The sequence below is a fragment of the Ixodes scapularis genome, unplaced genomic scaffold (genome assembly GCF_016920785.2).
Source record: "Ixodes scapularis isolate PalLabHiFi unplaced genomic scaffold, ASM1692078v2 ptg000058l_1__unscaffolded, whole genome shotgun sequence".
Classification (NCBI taxonomy): Eukaryota; Metazoa; Arthropoda; class Arachnida; order Ixodida; family Ixodidae; genus Ixodes; species Ixodes scapularis.
In genome coordinates this window covers 1,892,506-1,900,834 of record NW_024609900.1, presented here as the reverse complement: position 1 = coordinate 1,900,834, position 8,329 = coordinate 1,892,506, and the positions used below count along the sequence as shown (strand labels likewise).

Here is an 8,329-nt window from a genome sequence, read left to right as displayed (position 1 = left end):
CGCCCTCGCTGCGGGGGTGCCCAGCACGGACGCCGCCAGCGACAGGGAACCTCTCGCCACCACGACTGAGGTCCTGACCACCAAGGACCCCGTCACATCCTTGCCCTCAGTGAAGCCCTCCCCTTGGAAGCCGTAAAGTGCACACTTCGCTTCCTGCTCCACAGTCATGGCCGTCCACAAGCTACATACTCTCTTCAGCTCCTACACCTTGTGAAGTTCGTCGCACAGCCAGCGTGGTGCCTCCAGGTACGTGTTGAGTGCATCGCGTTGAAATCGATACAGCCTTTTCTTTATTTTTATGAGCAGAAGGCACGAGACGCAGTCGACAGTGACAGAAACGGTTCGGAGGTTTAGTTGCCAGACCAACAGGTCATCTGGATTGCCCCTGCAAAGAACTCAGAAGTAATTTAGACTACCTCTAGAAAGAAATGCTTGTTTTTGCAGAGATTGCTTTCTTAGTTGCTGATTGAACCAGGGATATTGTTGTCATGGGCATTGTTTCATTTTACAAATGCTTCAAAGCGTCTTGCCTTCTGCTCAACTTTATTATCTCTTTAAAGGTACTTCATCAAAGTTAGGTAATTGTGTTATCTCAAGACAGTGCACATGTAGTTTGTTTTGAAAATTGCTTTATTTCTTAAAGAAAAACCTGTGACTTCATGAATAAAAATGTGATAACATGGAATGTAATATTTCATTCTTGGAAGTAAAACTGAGCATCGACTGGAACCATGTAAGCAATTGGGCAATCTTAAGTATATATCACAGATATCTTGTTGAACACTCTGGTCTTATTTGAGCACAATAGTTAAATTTCGAAAGGAAAAAAATATATATATATTCTTTGACTAGCATACCACCATATAAACACTGGACCACTTTGAAAGAATTATCACAGATGTTGCGCCGAACATTCTTATTTGAGCACAGCAATAGCAAGTTCTCGAAAGATAAAAAAATTGTTTCTGACTAAAGCAGCCGTCACTCGAGCGCTCCCCGTTGGTTCCGCCGACCCCTTCGCTGCCCCCGGCACACCCGGCTCCTCGTGGTTCGACATTTTGGTTTGAAGAAGGCGCGTAGCGCACATCCCGCATAATATTGGAACAACTTTCTCTCCAATTAATTCTTAAATTTATTGCAAAAGGGTACAAAAAAGCGGTTTGTTTTAACAACGCCCAAAAGGTTTTGATTGTTTTTCAATACTTTTACCTGTACTAGAACAGATGCGACGGCCAGCGACGCACAGGATTGGTTGCCGTTCCTTCGCTAAACGCAGGAACTGCTCCCCGCGTCGTAGCAAATCCTACCCCGTATCCCGCGCGTAGGGACGCCTCATGGAATGCGTGGCTACTTCCGCTCGTTGGTGTTTGGCTCCGGTCGTCACTGAAACGGGTGACGGGTGTCAAGTTTGCGATGACGTAGCGGCGTCAAAGTGGGCAGAGCCGCCACGTGAGTGTTGCTAGGATACGCTCCTCCTTTGCATTACGTCACTTCCATGTACCTTTTCTCAAATGTCCAACCTAGCGATCCAGGGGTGCTATTCTGGTCGCAAACGGAACCTTTCGAGTTGTGACGTATCGAGAAAGAAGGGGCGGAGCCTCAAACTAGAATGATTCTTGTTTGAGGCTCCGCCCCAACGTTCGGGTTTAGGCACGCGGTCAGCTAGAATCTGACGATCCCCCTACGTCGCGATGACGTGTCCACGCAGTTGGGGCGCAGAAATCCAAGCATTTCCCCCTGTTCTTTTTGTTATCCTCTTTCTTTCCTCCGGGACTTAGAACGAGCGAATAACGGAGAAAAGGCTACCTTCCGGAAAATGGAAGGAAACAGAGAAAAATAATATTATCTTTTTATAAAATACAAAATAAAATTTCAATAATTATGACGTAAAGTAAACTTAGCTAAGATATCTCAGCTTGTTTTCTCGAAGTCTTTCGCTACGGTCTTTGAAAACAAACATGGCGAAAACCGCGCTAACGACCTTGTGGTGTTTGTGTCTCGTTTGCGTCGTTGCTTTCCCTGCTTCTGCACGATACGGATGGCATTACGAGAAAAAAAAATATTACGTGAAGGTGCGCTGCGACACAGATCATCCTTTGTGAACCCGCCGTGAACATAAGCTGCTAATGAAATTTTCTGTTTGTCTGTGAAGGAGACTTCAAATGGATACAGAGCTGACGACGACTTTATGGTAGTATATGACAAGTCATGAGGTCAACGCAGAGTGCAACGGTTGTGAGCATTCTGTGGATGATGCAGGAAAGTTTCTTCGGGCAGTTTTAATAATGCTTTGCTCCTTTGCTCACTGCAGTCATTATGCCGGTATAATCTCCATAAGCCATGATCTTCTCTTTCGGCGTTGAAGAAATGCACGCGACGGCAAAATCTCGAGCAGTCTTTTTTATTTATTTTTATTTGCAGAATCGCTCGCGCAAAAAAAAAAACAAAAAAAAAAACGGCTTTTACGTTTTTACACGTCCCTACATAGGTACCTCGCTTTCCCATTGGTTTCATTGCGCGTGACGATTCAACGCCATTTGCCATGGAAACGTTCGTGAAACTATAGTCGGATGCAACCTGAGAACAATCTTTTAGCTCCACCCACAAGCGCATTGCGCCCATCTGAAGCGCCTCCGCCGTCGAGAAAGTAGTTCGGTAGCAACGTTGCTTTTTCTTCCTCCAGGAAACGTGTCTTAAACTACTACAATATTTATTTAATTCATTCAGGAAATTTAAATAAGTTAGAATACGTTTTTGTCAACGAAATAGCTGTTTAGTAAAGAAAGAAAGTCATGTCCAATGTACCGTCTTCCCAATTCATTTTCTGTCCAAGATACTGTCTAAGTATCTTGGACAGTTTGCCGCTAACAGTCATTTTTCGAGTTCGGGTTGTGACGACAAAATGACGTAAGAACAAGAATGCACGGGACTATTTGCATTGTTTTAACTCGACAACCGTACCCTTGGCGAGTTTAAGTCGAAAGAACATGGCCGCGATGCTCGTCGGATCGACCGCGGCTGGGGTTTGACATGCGATCGGTCACTTGATCAACGCGCACACGAATACTTTCGTACTGTTGGATGAGCCCATTCGGCGGCAGGACCGGGTCGAAGAGCACAATGAACTGGCGTTTAACGTCTCCGATGTAACGCTTGGCGAGATGCAAGACTTGGCTTCTATTTGTGCCGGTGTTATGAAGCTTGAAAGTGGTGGTGTTGTTGTGGCTCGTACGGTAGCGTTGCTGGGATTATGAAGACGGTAAAAGACCTTTATTCAGCGTTGCCGTGCATTAAGATTCAAAACCTCACCTTGACACAAAGTGAACCACGTTTCCACGGGCACGGAGGCAGCAGCCAACGGTCTGAGAAAGAATTGTGCCGCCGCCACGACCGCCAGCGATCGCCCCAACGGCAAGAAAACAAGCGACAAGCTCATTGAGGTTTGTGTAGTGCTGACTACTGATTCATCGGACGACAAAGGTGAATGATGTAAAACGCAACGTAAGTTTGCCAGCGTTTTGCAAAACGAATTCATGTCATTGAAAATTTAATTTGTGGAATTCGTTAACGCCTTGAAAGTTTGACGGGGACCGCATTGTGAACGCAGGCTTCACACAAGTGTTTTCTACAGTGTGTGCTTTGGCTGCATGCATATAAAGACAAAAACACTGCCTACATGGTGCATAAAATAAAAGAAATTTCGTTTATCTTGATAATGTTGACTATCTTTTGAGTGCTGTTGATAGTAGTGGCGTAGCCAGGAACTTCTAAGGGGGTGAGGATGGAGGGGGGTTGAGGTGGCTGGGATGTTCATGACTTGGGGTGCAGGGGGATGGTGTCGGAATTTGTGTGTATATTCTAGGGCCCGCCGGATTTGGGGAGGGAAGGAGCGTAGCCCCATAAACCCCTCCCCCCCTGGCTTTGCCACATAAGGGGAGCATCCTACATTCACAGGCTGCTATAAGCATGTGCATAGCCACTGAGTTCGTACCACAATGGCAAGATAGTTGCTGACATTCTTCACGTTACGTAGCAGTTCTTTCTTTAGTACATATGCTCGCGTTTCCTTCACACATCTACTCTGCCTCCGCTTGTCGTTTATGCTTGATGATGATAAGCCAACAGTGCGTATTTGCTCTGCATCACGGGCAAATTTCAAACATCAAGCTCACACTACTCTTTAATTTCAATGAGTTACTGTCACTTTTGAAACGACAATCTATTTAATTGCTATAATAACCTTTACATTAAACACACGTGTGTTGAATGTAGGACAATTCTATTTTTATTGTTTTTCTTGGTCACGAAGATGACAACCATTCGCAAGACACTGGCTAAATTTCTCGTCTACAGTGGGTAACAATGTTACCATACTCTGTCAGACTAAACTGCTGCTGTCTAGACAAGTAACGATTCATTTTAGGACAGACGTGTTCGTAGTTTATTGCAGGGCATCGGAAAAGTGTTCTTATGACTTTCCGATAACTGACTTGCAATTCCAGCAGCTTGGCGTGAGAAGGTAAAATATCTAATTGATACAACAAAATGCCATCAGCAACCCATCCAGATTTTATTGCGTGATTGACAGTAGCTACAGACCGCAACAAATTGTCAACTGAAGACATAGGTACTAAGCGTGCACTAACTTCGAAGCGGTAGAAACCCTCAAGTTTAAACGTCAACTTACCACCGTGTCTTTAATGGCAAAATGGTGTTTGCGGCAAAGTGTTGGAATCCTTCAGAATGGTGACGGTCTCCTTCAGACCGATGATGACGGTGACGAAGGTTTAGTTAGAGTCTAAGTCTAGTCAAAGCACCCGACGACGTCGGTGTGCTTGTCATGGTGGCGACGAAAGCCTTCTTTCGCACATGCCTCCGCTGCCTCGGTCCGGGGTTTTGTCGACCCAACCGTCTCTTCCCAGCCGGTTGACAGCAATACTCACGACGGCCGTCACGGCTCTGATCACCATCCACTGGGCATTAGCTATATGATCATCGGGGGCAACCGCGCCCTTGTAGTTCCCCGTTGCGAAAAATCTCAGTGCGATTCAATTAGTAGCTGCTGCTCGACGGTCATCATCTCTCATCGTCGCCGTCTCTCGTTGTCACACTGCGATCACACGGTGCTTTTCGACAAGCGGTATTGTCGTCAGAAACAGTCGTCGTGCATCGCGAAGGCAACCGGGTGCTCGCGGAAAACCCGTCATTGTACGCGTTGGTCGAGCCATCGTTGAGCAACAAGCATCGCCGCCATTTTCTACGCTCTAGAATCCTGACCAAAGCTTGTTCCCCTTCGTGCAATAGAAAGAAAGGTTAAAAGTACGAGCGCATCACCCCGAACGATCTTGCACGAACGTTGGCTTGCACTGCGCAAGCGCGCCTGCTCGACAGGGTCGTTGAAAGCCCGGATCACGTTCTTGTAGCTCCTACACCTGCACCAGCTCGCACTCATAGTGAAACAGAGAGTAGGGTGCGTCGAGTAATACCGCAGTCAATCTAGTGACGCGACTTCCGCTATGTGCTACGTAGGTCGGACGTAATCATACGTCACTTTGTCGTCACGGTCCGAACTCGAAGAGCGACAGTACGGCAAACGGTCGCTTTCGTGTTTCGCGAACCTTCCCATGGGAACCGCGTGGAATTATCACTCGGGCTGTGGCCAATAGGAGCGCGCCGTTCGTAGGGGGGAGGAGCTTTCGAGAAACACGAACGTGACCGTTTGTGACCAGAAAAGCACCCCAGAATAGCACCCCAGCTGTTGATAAGTGCGAGGCTAGTGAACCTTTCCTGCAAAAAGAGTTTAAAATGGAAGAATGGAAGACGTCATTCAAGTTGACAGGATTCATGGAAGATGCCAAGAAAAACGGGCACGGCCTTCAAATGCAAGCCAAACGTCTTGCATTTGAATGGAAAAACTGCGACAAACCTGCGACGAATTTCAAGAGAGATTAAAGCAGTATGAAGAGGATAGAGCTGTGCAGGCCTTGATGAATGCTTCCAGAACCGCATCGGAAGGTGACAAGACTGCAAAATTTGTCATGGAACAAATAATGAATTTTGACAAGGCAAGAGCAGCATGGCAAGAACCAACGCTGAGAGAATGCGTACTATGGAAAGCGACATCATTTAAAGGATAAGACCACGTACGCGCAACTGCCTTAAAGGAGCGGTGCAACGATATTCAGTTGGAATGTTTTTCACTCTACACGAGCTTACTGGCACACCTGGGACTCCAGGATACTCACACGCAACGCCACTTGCCAAGAAACTCCTTTGTTGCGGTGTAATTTCAAGGACAAAAGCGATCATTTTCATTCCATCTCTCCTTTGCAAAATTTGATGACGTAACTCGGGGATCGCAGAACACCCAAGTGACGATATTTGAATGCAGTTCATAGATTGGACCCGAGCCCTGCGTGGGCACTCGATTTGGGCTCCTGATAAATACTAGCTCGAGAAGCATTCGGGTAGTGGCCCGTGTCCAATCGCTGCAACGACGACAATAGCCGAGCCATAACAATGTCTGGAACTCAGCGCGTGTCCTGCGCTTTGCCAACCCCAGCGCGTGGCTATGATCAACACTGGCGGCATATAATCGGCTCCAGATCACGTGGCTGCTTGTTCTGGCTATGAGTTGAGGGGGTGAACGCTGCTCGTTTTTCTTAGTTTTTTTTCTGGGACTTCTATTGCGTGGGGTGAAGAACGAACGCGTGTTTCATAGGTCATTAACGTTAGGGATCCGTTTTAAGCGGTATTTGCGCAAAGTACAAAAATTGTTGCATCGCTCCTTTAAACTGCCCTGCCGAAGTACGTTGCAGAAGTTTGTAGGATCGCCTACGGAAGAGACCGGGGTCGCGAGCCTCACCAAAGAACGGCTGCAGGTGGAGAGATAAGGTCTTCCCTCAGAGGAGGAGCCCTACTGCAGCCTCAGCATTGACGAAATGTTGATCCAGCAGAAAAATTGTTTATGATCGACAAGTTGACAGAATCTTTGGGCTTGTTGACATCTGATGCGAAGCTCGATCAAGAGTCACTGAAGTAGCCAAGAGGCTCCTTTGCTTCGTGCTACGTGGGCGTCGTACAGCTCACGTGATTCTACTCGGCTACCTCCCTAGAAGAAATTTGAAGCACGACCAGCTCCGGATTATACCACTCAGTGTCATGAAAGCGGTTGAAGAGGCAGGATTTCGGATAGTTCGCATCGTCACTGACAACCACCAGACCAACACCGCGATGTTTCGACAGATGTCTGACGACAACACGCTCCAGCATGTTGTGCCGCATCCTGCACGTGAAGGTGAACCGTTGTTCCACTCTTTTGACCCAAATCACTTCAGGAAAAACCTCAGGACGAATCTGCTAGAAAGAGATATGTTTAATGGAACACAGATGTTCAAAGTTGGCTTTTTTTTAGAAGCCCTCTTACACATTCAAGGGAATATGTTGATCAAGTCAGCGCGGCTTCTGAGCAAGCTCATGTGAAACCAAACAATCTAGAGATGATGAAAGTGCGCCGCGCAACGTTAATATTTTCATGTGTAGTAATTAGCACCCTCGAGTACCTGCAGAAGAATCCTCAGTCCCACAAGAGGGCTCCAGAATTCCAGGATATTACCTCAACCATTGCATTTATGAAAACGGCTAGAATGTGGTACGACCTCCATATCTCTGACTGGAAATCGAGATAAACTCCTTTCGTCAGAACAGAAGGCAATCGGCTCTCATGGCTTGAAGTTGACCTCGAGGATAGTCAACTAGAAAGTATCAAGTCTCGGGTGAAGTCCCTCACGAAAGAGACCTATGAGGCAACCCTAATGACATTAAGGTCAACGGTCGCCGTCATTGAGTATCTCCTGACTGACCTCTAGAGAGAACAAACTTTTGAAGCAAAATAGTGCTTTTGTGAGACAAAAACTTGCTTCTAGAATGTATTCTTTCGCTGACTTTTTTTTTTTTAATTTCAGATTTAAGTACGTTTTGACGCGACCTCTCAACAGCGACCCGGTTTAGTCTCTGTTCAGGTGCTTCGGCCAATTCAACAAAGGTAACGACCGAGTTGATGCCAGAACAGCAGTTTTCACGGCAGAAAGGTTGCTCAAGGTTCGTTCGTTATATTGCAGTCTAGCTGATCTTATGTCCAGCTCCCAGTTTCTCGAGAACACTGTCAGTGCACACCGATCAAGTTTCTTAAATAGTCCCAATTTTGGTGCACAGGTTGGCATTTTGGAGGCTCCCAGATGTGGAAATGCGCCCTCTAGTTTGTAGTGCCAGACGGCGCTGAAATGTGCCAGTTCCACTCGTGAAACAGGAAATCCTGCAGTTTCTGAGG

The 8,329-nt window shown here is 46.7% G+C and overlaps 1 pseudogene; it reads left to right on the top strand.

The window, feature by feature from the left end:
* Window positions 1–5,805: 5,805 nt before the first annotated feature.
* Window positions 5,806–7,868, top strand: LOC120843325 (annotated as a pseudogene).
* Window positions 7,869–8,329: the final 461 nt, after the last annotated feature.